The sequence below is a fragment of the Zeugodacus cucurbitae genome, chromosome 3, assembly GCF_028554725.1.
Source record: "Zeugodacus cucurbitae isolate PBARC_wt_2022May chromosome 3, idZeuCucr1.2, whole genome shotgun sequence".
NCBI classification, from domain to species: Eukaryota; Metazoa; Arthropoda; class Insecta; order Diptera; family Tephritidae; genus Zeugodacus; species Zeugodacus cucurbitae.
The window spans coordinates 50,158,066-50,171,547 of NC_071668.1; the positions used below are offsets into that span (position 1 = coordinate 50,158,066).

The 13,482-nt window shown below is 34.3% G+C and overlaps 1 protein-coding gene across 1 annotated transcript in view; it reads right to left on the bottom strand.

Moving 5' to 3' along the window:
* Nucleotides 1-10,875, bottom strand: part of LOC105218480 (cell adhesion molecule Dscam2-like) — a 95,254-nt gene extending 84,379 nt beyond the window's left edge. The window contains exons 1-2 of the mRNA XM_054227201.1: nt 10,789-10,875; nt 8,014-8,461 (exon numbers count right to left, since the gene is read on the bottom strand). The gene's annotated coding sequence lies outside the window, so the exon portion shown is untranslated. The remainder of the gene's footprint in view (nt 1-8,013; nt 8,462-10,788) is intronic.
* Between the last annotated feature and the right edge of the window lie 2,607 nt (nt 10,876-13,482).

The following is a 13,482-nucleotide window of genomic DNA, read 5'->3' on the forward strand; positions in this document are numbered from 1 at the left end:
GTACGCCCAAAAAGGTAATAACAGCGACACATAATGGTAAAAGGTTGTACACGCCATGTCCTTTCCAGTCAGTCCCTCTAGCGTCCAGCCAACTACATTGCTAATGCAAATTTAATTTAATTCAAGTATAAGCTTCCTTCATGTCTTTATTAACGCATTAAAAGCAAAATAATGTAAGGCTCGTAAAATTAAAAATGTCACATGTGTGTTATGAGCTTTGCCTTTTTCCTTTTTATGTAATGTAAATTTTTTACCTGGCCTCTGGAGTGCCATAGACTCACAATGGAGGCACGTTGGAGGACGTATTTAAAAATAAGAAATTTTAAAACGAAATTTGAATTTACATGAAAGTGAAGGAAGCTTTTGAGATACTTACAAAAATTCTAAAAATGTGTTTACACTTTTGCGACTTTTTTTCAAGATGATAATGATAACGACGCCGAATATGATAGAATCGCCATCTTATACTACAGTAAACGAATGATAAACACATTGAACTTCAGTAGAGCAGTATTTGTTCACAGAAACTTAAATTTCGTTTAGTTTTCATCGAATATATGATATTTGATATTTGCCAATATTCAAGAAAGCGAACTTTAGACATGAATCTGAGAAGGTGCAGAATTAATGATTTATTGATAAATAAAAGGTTTTTCAATAAGAGCGCTACAAAAGTTGGGGATATCAATGAAATTCTTTATTCCTGTGAAAGTATATTCGATGCCCTTATGAATGGAACTCTATTTCTATGGCCACTACGAGCACGAGTCCAGACTCTGAAACCATTTTTCGACGGTTTTCATGGATGAATCGGTCGATATTGCTGCAATTTCACGTTCAATATTCGTACGAAGTTCTTCAATCATTGCTAGCTTGATGGAATAGACCATAGACTTGCTTAATCCCACAGGAAATAGTCTAACGGCGTCAAATCGCACGACCGGAGCGGTCAATTTACTGAGCCATTTCGTGAGATACTTGGTTTTCAATAAATCGATTGCGACATTCGCTGTGTGGCTTGTACCGCCTTCCTGCTGGAACCACATATTATCCAAGTTCATATAAATAAAAAAATATAAATACTTTTTATCCAAAATATTCGATAGCAATTCCCATTCACCACGATCATCACGGAAGAAGTACGGCCCAATGACGCCGCCGGCTCATAAATCGCATCAAACCGTAATTTTTTCGGCATACAATGATGTCTCATGGAGTACGTGTGGATTGCTGCCTGACTAATAACTGATATTTTGCTTATTGAGGAAGCCATTCAGCCAGAAATGAGCCTCTTCGTTGAAGATGATTTTTCGATGAAAATACGGTTAATTTTCAAGTTGTTGCGACGTCGCAGAGATGGCCAAAGCTTGAGAACGACGTGTGAGACTGATTTGGGTCTTCTTCAAGTGATGCGCCAGCGGTATCAATATTCTAAGCGTAAATCCATCTATGACCACTGACGACTAACTCTTCATCAATTCTAAAATGCAAATTGGTCTCTAGAGAGAAAAAAATCCATTTTTGCAAAGAAAAATATGCAAAAATTCTTAACAGAAATCCAAGTGAATTATATGCGTTCTTTCATTGTTCGAAGCTGCGAGAGTAGAGTTCGTTTGTTCAGGATTTCATAAGTGCGGAAGACTCAAATGGGCGCGCACATATACATATATTGCTTTATATACATAGGTGTATGTTTGTATGTATGTGCGTTTGCAGGTAAATACGAAAGAACATCGTGAAATGAAATTCTTGTGCCAAATAAGCCATAAAAGCACCATTTTATAACCAATTTGACCGCATGCGAGTATATATACCGTTATTTCAACACATACACCCACATTCACCACCAACACCCGCCCACAATCATTTACCATTTCTGTTTGGTGTTTGCCTGCTCCGATGTGTGTAAAATATCAACAGCAGGCGAACAAACGAAACAGGGAGGTACAATAACAACAGCAGACAAGGTGCAAAAAATTCTTACAACAAACGCATAAAAGACTCCTATCACACTTTAAAATTGCCTAACTGCCATTCTGCACACAAAGGCAGTCACAGCAGGTTTCTTCATTTTAAATCTTAACAGAAGTGTGGGCAAGCAGCGGGGTTAGAACGGCAAGGTGTGTTTTCTTTTTAAGGCTGTTTTGCATGTAAACGGCAGCTGAAGTGAAAGTACACAAAGGACCGAAATCACATAAAACCACACCTATGCCTGTGCATGTGTGTGTGATTACAGATATGCGTATTTGTGGCGCTTTGTATTTACACTCACACATAAGCATGTACAGATATGTATTTGCTTTCATATTAAGTTGATTGTGAATCCACGTGCAAAATGCTATATGGTGTCGAGCCAACTGTGACCCCCCACCTTCTCTTGAGCACTACACATCTTCATAACTTTCGGGTATTTTTTCTTGAAATTGCAAACAGAAGGACAGGTTATCCTTGTACGTGTAGTTTGCTTTTACAGTGTGGAATAAAATCTAAACATACTCACATACGCATACTGTAGAAAGATTCAATTTTAATTTTCAGCAGCTGAAAAGGAAATTTGTAAATCTCCTCCGAGCGCTGTTCTTTTTATACAGAAAAAAAAAACACTCACGATATTACCTTCTTGCATTTGCATATATAACCTGTGTAATATTTCAAACAGTATGGTGACAACAATTCAATTACCAATACTGCAATCCAGCACGGAGGTTTCATGTGACCATGAAAACAATGCGAGCATTGTTATATGAGTTTGACGAGATTTATGAACAAAATTTGCATCTTCGTATAAATCATATTTTAGTGATGTCAGCATGATATCGCATGACATTTTTCATAAGCTTTAGTGGCTTACTAGGGAGAGAAAACATTAATTACATGTATTCATATACGATGTTGAATAATAATTTTCAGAAAGGAATCAAGAGAATAATAACGGTGATTTCTTTACAAGGGAATTCTTTCTTGGCAAAGACGCGAATTTATTGATATCAAGCTTCGAAATATAAAAGAAGAATAACAAGTAAAGAAAGGCTAAGTTCGGGTGCAACTGAACATTTTATACTTTCGCAATTGCTATATTTTTATTAAGATAAGACACAATTTGAACCATATATATTCGGTATAAAGTCCAATAAAAAACGAAAATCATCATATATGGTACTAGTGTCCGACCGATACCAAATTTTTGGCCGATTACGATGCCGATGCCAATTAATCGGCCAGTTGGCAAAGAATCGGCCGATACCGATGCCAATTATTTCATCAACAACTTTATTTAGAAATTTAGTATAGTAACAAAAGAAAAACAAAGACAAATAACATCACAAAATAAGTTAACTCAGTTCATATGTAAATACGAGTATGAAGTTGTTTATTCATTTAATTAATATTCAAACTAAATAAATTATTATTATTAGGTATATGTTGATAGAAAAAATGAGTTTTTCGAGTTTTCTCAAAGCGAATCAGCAATATAGCTTTTTTCCTTTAAGGACAAATATGAGCCTATTCGAAAATATTAGGCCTAATAAAAAGAATCCGTTATTTTCAAAGAGATGTCATCTTTGAAAGGTGTCACATAGTGAGAGTGATTCGATAGAAACTTCGGAAGCTTGATTGGCAGGTTCTTTTGCATGAACCTTATAGTCCACCAAGTGCTTATTACGTAACCCTGTCTATGGCGCACTTTTAAAAATAGAATCTCCTAGTTTCGAATGCTTCTATAATAGTGGCTTTATACATTATTTCAAAATCTCTACAAGTAGTTAAACCAAACTGTGAATATTTGTCATAAATCGAATCTTTCTTCCTTAGCACTTCAATTTAATGCAAAATTATTGGATTTCTTTATACTATACTGTGTTTTATATGGTAAACAGAAAAATTCAAATTTTATGCTTTAAAGAAATCAAAAAAGTACAAAAATGTATTTTAATGTAATCCGAAAGAAGTAGAAAGAATCGGTCAAATATGTCCGATGCCAATAACGATGGCGATGTATAATTTTGTGGTCGATACTGGCCGATGCCGATTAATCGGTCGGTCTCTATATGGTATATAAGGGCTGAGTTAATTCTTGAACCGATTAAACTCATTTTTATCACCAACATACATTATATGTAAGATTATATGCTCAATTAATTTGGAAATACCTTAATTTCATATATTAACCTATAAGTAGCTATATGAGAATTAAATTAAGATATCTGAAAGATTTACCTATATTTTCGTTGAAAAATTACCAAAAGGCACTAAGTTCTTCATATTCGATATCGGGGGCATTGAAAAGTTATAGTCCGATTTAAAAAAAATTTTTTCCACAGATCATATACAGTATTTGTGTAAAGTTTTATTTCGCCATCTTCATTGGTTCCTTATGTATATCTTATAAAGTGAAGGAATCAGATGGAGTTCATAATTGTGTTATTTGGGAGATTGTCGTGGTTGTGAACCGATTTCATCAATTTTCCACACGTGTCATCATTGAAATCTGTAGAGTAGTTTCTGAGATATAGTTTTTGACCCATTTTACATTTTGTAAAAAAAATCTGAGTGCTGCTTCTTTCTGCTATTTCTTCTGTAAAATTTAGTGCTTCTGACGTGTTTCGTTAGTGAGTTAACGCACTTTTAGTAACCTAACCTATGTATGGGAGATGGGCGTGGTTATTATCCGATTTCTTTAATTTTTGGACTGTATTAAGAAGTGTCTAAAAGAAACGACTGCACAAAGTTTGGTTTTTATAGCTTTATTAGTTTGTGAGATATAAACAAAAAACCTGTTTGGGAGCGGGGCCACGCCCACTTCCCCAAAAAAATTACATCCAAATAGGGCCCTTACTAGGACGATCCTTTGTAAAAAATTTTACTTTTATAACTTTGTGTATGGCTTGGTTATGACACTTTCGGTGTTTTCCGTTTTCGCCATTTTGTGGGCGTGACAGTGGTCCGAAAGCAACCCTCTCACGGTCCCAAGGAACATGTGTGCCAAATTTCGTCAAGATAACTAAATTTTTACTCAAGTTATCCTATATTACTGTTACCGCTTTTAAAATAGTCCCTATTCGAACATATGCACTTATAACAGCGCTTCTTCCAACCGTCGAAATATTTCAAAGCAGTGAATTCTAATACGGTCTAGTTGTGAACAGTTTTTTCGCTTGGTTTATACTTTCTTTTATAATATTTTGTATATTCTATTCTATACGATAATTTTTAATTGCTTTTATCCTGTCTGGCATACTTTTAAAAATATGTTTTGAAATATTTGGGTTTATATTTTGAAATGCTACGTTCGCGTATTTCATTGGTGGTCTTCGATGCTTCTCCCTCTCAAAAAATGTTTAGTTTTAAAATAGCTTAAATATGATCTATCGGGTTTATTACTGAGAACTATGGTTGTCAATCGATAAGTTTAATACCACTGCATGACAACTATAATTTTTAGGGTTATCGTTCTGCATAACTATTTGGTATTGTCAACGTTCGAGTCCACATAAATCTAAACTTTAGCATCAGTGCGTTCTAGTACACCTAGCTCAATGCAGCGAAAACAACCCCACGGCATGATTCATCCTCAACCAAATTTCATTGATGTTCATTGTTTAAAATATGTATGTTGCGATTCTGAACAACAATTATCTTATCGATTCACTTTCAAATGAGTCTATACGGTTAATTTTAGTTTCTTTGGATCGAGTAACTTTCATCCAGCAATGAACGATAAAAATGCTCCTTTGTTATCGCTCTGGCCTTCAGATCGTTGTTTTTTTTAGCAATTTTCGTATAGTCTTGTGACAGACATCCACTCCAAGGACCTCCTTATTAGGTTTATCAGATTCCAAAGTATCACATTACCATTATAACGTAACCAAAAAATTTAAAGTAATATATATTTTTCCTTTAAAACAACTAACAGATAATATTAGGAATCTACCTTCCGCCTTTTTGTCTTTTGAATTTCGAATTATATGTAAAGCGCTACAGAGCTCGTATCTGGCAATACTATATATCTTTGAAAGGTCTTGACATAACTTACAAAACGATGCTGTGCATGATTAGTTTGGATATTACGTTCAAGAGTTATAGACATGGAGTTCACTAACGCCGAAATTCGCTCTATTTTAATGTTTTTCTTCGTTAAAGGCAAATCCGCTACAGAAACGTTCCGTGAGATTAATGGTGTTTTGGGGGATGGTACTCTATCACTTCGAACTGCGGAGGAATGATTACGACGATTCAGAGCGGGTGAAAACGACACCATGGATAAGCCAGCCGACGAAAGACCTGTGACGACGAATATCGATCAGATCTTGGAATACATCGAGTTAGACCGGCATGTCACCAAACCATTTTAAACAATCTGCAGTAGGCTGGATACACAAAAAAGCTTGAATTTTGGGTACCACATGATTTGACGGACCGAATTAACGCCTGCGATATGCTGCTGAAACGGCGCGAACTCGACCCATTTTTGAAGCTGACTGGCGTCGAGGATCGCATACGACAATATCAAGCTAAAACGGTCGAGACCGGTGAATTGTCCCAAACAGTGGCCAATCCGGGATTTACGGTTAGGGAGGTGTGTTTGGTGGGATTGGAAGGGAATCATCCACTATGAGCTGCTCTCATATGGCCAATCGATTAATTCTACCATCTACTGCGAACAACTGGACGGCTTGAAGCAGGCGATCGAGCTTGAGAAGCGTCCAGAATTGGTACACAGGAAGGGTGTAGTGTTCCATCAGGACAACGCCAGACCACACACTTCGTTGATGGCTCGTCAGAAGCTACACGAGCTCGGATGGGAGGTTTTATCGCATCCACCATATAGCCCGGACATAGCGCCAAGTGATTACCACCTGTTCCTGTCCATGGCGAACGCCCTTGGTGGTGTAAAGTTGAATTCAAAAGAGGCTTGTGAAAAGTGGCTGCCCGAGTTCTTCGCAAATAAGGAGTGGGGGGCTTCTATGAGGGGGTATTATGAAGTTGCCATCTTGATGGAAACAGATTATCGAACGAAACGGCGCATATTTGAACTAAATCCGATCACTGTAATAATTTTTATAAAGCATTGAATAAAGAGCAAAAAAGCGGAAGGGAGATTTTTTCCAACCTTATATTTTCTTATTTTCTTACACAAAACGCATATTTGAATTAATCACTACATTGAAATAACAAATAACTGTATAGCGGATAAAACCATTCAGAGAGATCATATGTTGGAAGTTACCGGAGGAATGTTAAAAGATGGTAGAAGAAAAATATTCCCTCTGAATATCTACAAAGTATCTGAGAGATTTACCGATTTATCTGTGCAACATGCGCGAGAGTTTAAAAAGATAACCTGCAAACACTCCTTCACTAATTTATACTCAAAACATAGGGTGATGATAAAAACATGTCTTTCTTATATAAAGGTGATTTTCTTAAAAAATAGCCAAGAAGTGTAAATTAGTAGACCTAATTCAGTACTAATCGGTTTAGGTGAACGCTTACTAAATAAAATTAGATTTAATATATTACTTAGTAGGTCGTACTAAAATTCAAGATATCGGGACCTACTTAAAATAATTCGAGTTGAGTTCGAGCTAATATAATAGTTAAATAATATACTGAGGATGCCCAAAATTATTCGAATTTATTGTGTAAATACAAACAGGATAGTAAAATCCTTTTAACATAATATTTCAAAAGATTTGAAGACTATCCCACAAGAATAGATAATTTCTAATCCGTTCAGAGCAAGAGGAAGGACAAGATCAAGATGGAAGGGCGAATTAATCGAAGAAAAAGACAGAGTAGCTTGCAGGTCTAAGCTCACAGAGACCTGTAGAGCCAAATAAAGTTGATGATAAATCTTAATCAAACAAACATTAATTTATAAACAGGCATTCCCAAGACAATGAAACAAATTTGCTTATTGCAATATAAGCTTGCAGTCATAAATTTAACAAGTAAATTCATACATATACATATACGATTTAAAATTTTTCACGTATTCCTGAGAGTACTTACTTATTTATAAATTCATTGACTGCTCATGTAGTATATAGAACGGAGTACATATATGATGTATATATATGTATATGACGGAGTAATATTGTTTTATCTCACTCCGGCTCCTTTGATATGCTCTTACTGTGGCATATCATGTGTATATTAGTATTCACTATTATATAATAGCTTCACACTCGTTTATTTGTTGCAACACATATGCTTATACATTATTTAATTGCACATTTTCGCACTGAAATTGACTCGCCGACGGAACATTTTCTTTTTTGAAGTATCGCCTTTATTCCGCACTTTCAAATCATGTACCTCACATTACTCTTAGCTTAATACTGATAATCTAATGTTTTATTTAAGTAATCCTAGTTAAATGGTTTATTCACCTGCGATTTCTATGTTGAATTTCGTGGTTTTATGATCTGCTTCGAGTATTATGATCATTTGAAGAATTCTAAAACGGAAATTGAAATGAACTTATTTATTCAGTGATACAATAAACATATTTTAATTGGATATTACAAACAACAAGTGAAATAACACTGCGGCACTAAATGTATTTTTCAACTTCATTCAGGTTATAATTATAATAAAAATCGCTGTCGAGGGTCCATATCTTTGCGTTCGGTGCTATATTTTTTACAACACATTTAATATTATGGTATAGTTTTCTTTTGACCAATATAATTGGGAATATTTCAAAGCACTGAACACTGTATTTATTAATGATAATTTTTTATTAAATTAATTAAATTTTTTGGAATTTCCACCTTAGCGTGTTGTTTCGATATCATATTATAATACATAGTTTGCGACCGATTTCTTAATTATTTTAACGAAGATTCTACAAACTTTTTGCTTACCAGAAATATTTGCAATTTTGAATGCATCAAAAGTGTGACATAAGCACTTATTGAGATTTCATAAGATAGACCCTATATATTCCACAGTTTTTAGAAGTAATTAATGTCTGCAACCATCGAAATGGCGCATTTGTTACGAATCTACAAACAAACATTAAATTTGGTATATCCACATTTTGTCGAGCACCTTTAACGTGCTCTTATTTGATTTGTATGTTACTTTGTTCTTCTTCATTTTATTTCATTTATTTAAATTTTATTTAATTAAATTAATTTGGTTTTTCATTTCATATTATTAAGCACTTTTTCGTTGTTGTTATTCCTCTAATATTTATAACACTCGATACCACTTCACTTGTCGAGTTATTGTAATTGAATATGAATTCACCACATATGTATCTCAACAATTTATAAGATGAATTTCGCATTTCTCCAATGACATATTAATTGACAAATTTTCACATTTTCCATTTTGTTTAATTTATTATATGTACCGTACAAATAAGTATTAAATGATTATTTGAATCGGTTTAAAACAATCACTCAATCGTTAAGTATTCACTATTAAGTATTTACAGAGTAAAATAAATACCAATTGGATAACAACAAAAGCAATAGCGAACATATTTACACAATAATAATTAATAAAACGGTTGCTCGCTCAGCAGGAAGTGCAGAGTCAAAGGCGCTACTGCTGCTTTCATTTTCTACCAGTCACGTGACGTCGCTTGAACGCCCTGCGGCTGTCGGCAGGCAATAATAATATATATTTATATATGTACATATACATATATGTATATGTGTTTCTGTGTGAGCTTGTTTGTCGTATTTGTTTTTATCATTAATTATGCGTAACATGTGACTTCGCAACAACGACCGACTGACCGAGTTATGACTGTGTTGCTGTCAACATCATCAACAACATTTGCCGCCAATTAACTTTACGCGCATAAATTCACAAACACACAAGAGCAAAAATTAAGTATTTTCGCACAAACACACATGCAATTAACGGTTTGCTTTTCCCATTTTTTTTTGCTATGTATGTACTATATATGTTATTTATTAGTATTTGATATGCCGTTGGAAGTTTCACATGAACAGTTAACATACACCTCCGTTTCCGGTGACACACTCAACGTTTTCGGCGCATAAACACAAACGCTTGTATGCTGTTAAAATGAAAGCAACTCGAGCCGTTATTTAATGAACGTGTTTTGCTGGCGAAAGGGCTTAATTAACAGTAAGTTTTCGAAGGAGGCAGCTTGTGGCTGATAAGAAAGACGCACACGTTTTCTAGCATGACGTTAAATGCGAGTATGTGGGCTTATTTTTGTTGTATTTTCGAAAAATGTTTGTTATTACAATAAAATTTGTTGTTGTTGATCTCATTGCACTAACATTTGCTGTCAGAGGAAAATGTCACAGCAAATGCGAAATATGTCACAAGCAATTAGCAACTCTTTAGCTCACAGAGTGGCGGCTGTCAACCTACTCGCCTGACGCACTGACAAACTGACAGTCAAGGCAGAAACCAATTTTAGGCTTTCGACTTTTTTTAATATTTTTTATGGCATATTTTTAATATGCCTTTTTATATAAGAGTGTAACAAAATATTTATATATAAAACCATTTTAATTTTTTTATTCACTAAAGATAATTTTTCGTTTTCCTATATAATCATTTTCACCACAAAATTCCAAAAAAATTTAAAAAAATACACGTAGAATGCCAAAAATTCAATCAAGTTTCGTCACCACAGCATTTGGTACGGAAATATATGTATATGCGCACATACAAACATACTAATGTATATAACAAATAAGTAGATATGCGCATGCAAATGTGTGTTTGCGCGCCTTTCTCTACAAAATCACACACACGCATACACACTTAAAATGCACTATAAACACCTACACACAGCCCAATATAGTAGGTGTTGTTGTTTTTAAATGTATCCTTTATATTTCCTTCCGATGAAAGTACCAGTTGTGTTGACAGCGCGACGATGACTGAATGATGCAGTGGTCCATCGCGTTGGTAGCAGGTTCAAGCCATGTGCAATACGGCAGCAATAACAACAGAGTTGCTCTTAGAGAGCAATTGTGGTGAATTCCTACGGGGAATGCTCTGAGAGAACACACGTGAGCAAGCAAAGGATGCTGTGAAACTGTGGAGAGTAATTGAAGAAAGCGTATTTCAAATTGGTAAAGAGTGTAATGTGGAGAGCGAGAACAATAAAGAGAGCAGGCTTGAGTGATAAGGAAGCTTCGTGTATATAATTTTTATACTTACTTGCACCTTATTTATAATAATGTAAAATTAGCTTAATATTTTCATACAGGAATTATCTTTGATTTTCTGTCCACTCAGTTAATACAGCACATGCTATTGTGCTCGAGAGCCGTAGATTTTGAAAAATGATTTAATAATCTTCTTTAGATATTCCTACAAACTAAAGTAACGGTAAAATCTTATTGTTTGTACTAGTCTATTTAGGAAACTTTCATTAGGTACTATAAGGTTGTGGTCTCATGAGATCTACAGTTGTGATCTGATGAGTCTCAATGACAAGATTGTTGAACTTCTCCAGTAAATAAAAATCTTCGCAAAAAAAATTCAATTACAAATATTTGCTGATAATAAAGTAGGCTACTACACAACTTGAAAAAATTAAGGGATAAAAAAAAATTCCAAATTTTTGGGCAAATTTCAACTGGCCGTACCTTCGAAAGAAATGGTCGTACAATAAATCGATACAGAAGGAAATTATAGCTCCAAGTGTCTAGTTTTTGGATTATAACTTTAAAAATTTTTAACCTCTGCGGTTTTTGAGTAATCGTAGAAAAACCAACAACAAAAAAATTTTCAAAATTTTTTTAGTTTTTTTAGGTCTACGGGCGTGTTTTTTTTTGGCCCAGCGCGTTTTTTTTTAGCTCCAGAAAGAGCTTAAATTTAAAACAAAAAAAAAATAAGTTCAGGATATTCAAGAAACCATCGCCCAATCATTTTTAAAGCGTTTCCGCTGCTGTATTTCGATTCGATTTTTTTATTTTACTTTTTACGAATCCTTAGCAAATCGCTTAATTTAACAGTTTTTTCAAGACTAATTACTTTGCACTAAAAGATATGTTTTTTAATTTTTTAAGTTGTTTCTGGAGCAAAAATGTGGAAAAGCCAAGGAAAACGATTTTTTTCTCATTTTTTAAATTATGAGCTTTTCAGAGCAAAAAACGTGATCCTTTCATTTTTTTTTTTTTAATTCGTTCGAGTGAAACAAAAAAACGGCTGACTGGAATAATTTAATTTTTTTGTAGGGTTTTTGTGGACATATTGAACTTAGTGGTTTCCTCAATATTTTCGATCTAGCGCTTGATTTTCCAAAAAACCACCAAAAGCCCTTTTTTTGTTGCATTTTCAAACACATATGACAATAAGAAAAAAAAAATATTTCGGAAAAGCAATGGCTAGTCTTTAAGGAGAATTCATTCAAGTTCTTAAAACCCACCTTTAACTTTCTGTGTGATCATTGGTTGCTGAGATATCGATAATCAAAGACAAAATGATCCTTTTCCATTTGAAGACCGATATCTCGGCGAAAAGTGGACGTATCGAGGTGTTCAAAAAACCAAATTAAAGCTAAATGAACAAAGTATCCGATCCTTATAGCGGTTAGGCTTAAAAGATTTTTTCCACGCCCGTAGACCAAAAAAAAAAAACTAAAAAAATTTTGAATATTTTTTGGTTGTTGTCAAAAACCGCAGAGGTTAAAAATTTTTAAAGTTATAATCCAAAAACTAGACACTTGGAGCTATAATTTCCTTCTGTATAAATTTCTTGTACGACCATTTCTTTCGAAATTACGGCCTGTTGAATTGCCCAAAAATTTGGAATTTTTTTTATCCCTTAATTTTTTCCATTAGTGTACATGATGACAACATCAACATTACACAGCCAGCGGCAAGGTTGGCGTGCCGTCACCAGATCCAGAAATTTTTTTTGGGGGGGTTTACGAAAAATTTTATTACTGAATGTATTTTTAATATAGCAGTTCCCTCGCGAAAATTCAGTTATTATAGGACACGTTTTTTTTTTTTTGTATTTTTCCCAAAGTACGAATTTGACGCTAAAAAAGCTCGAGAATTATTTTCTTTTTATGAAAGGGTGATCAACTGTTCAGAACAAAACTTTCTTGCGGAGGTGAAAATGTGGAAACAGCGAACTTCAGGCAAGAATTTTCGAAATGCTCTCGAAGCTTTAGAAGCAGTGAACAAAACGTCTTTTGGGTATTATTTTCAAGATTTTACGCATATTGGCGTTATTGCCTGTTTCAATAGCATCACCGGAAAGAAGTTTTTCAAGTTTAAAGATAATTAAAACCTATTTACGAAATACGACAGGTCAAGATAGGCTTAATGGTCTAGCATCAGTGAATATTCATAGGGATATTGATCTGTCAGTTGATGAAATACTAGAAGAATTCTTTCAAAACCCAAGGAAAATATAACATGGAATGTGAGATCCCGTGTAATGCTCAATTAATCACTGAGCTTCAGCGATACTGCTTGTACAAATGTAGAGAAAGTTCGAATTATATGAATAACAACAAAA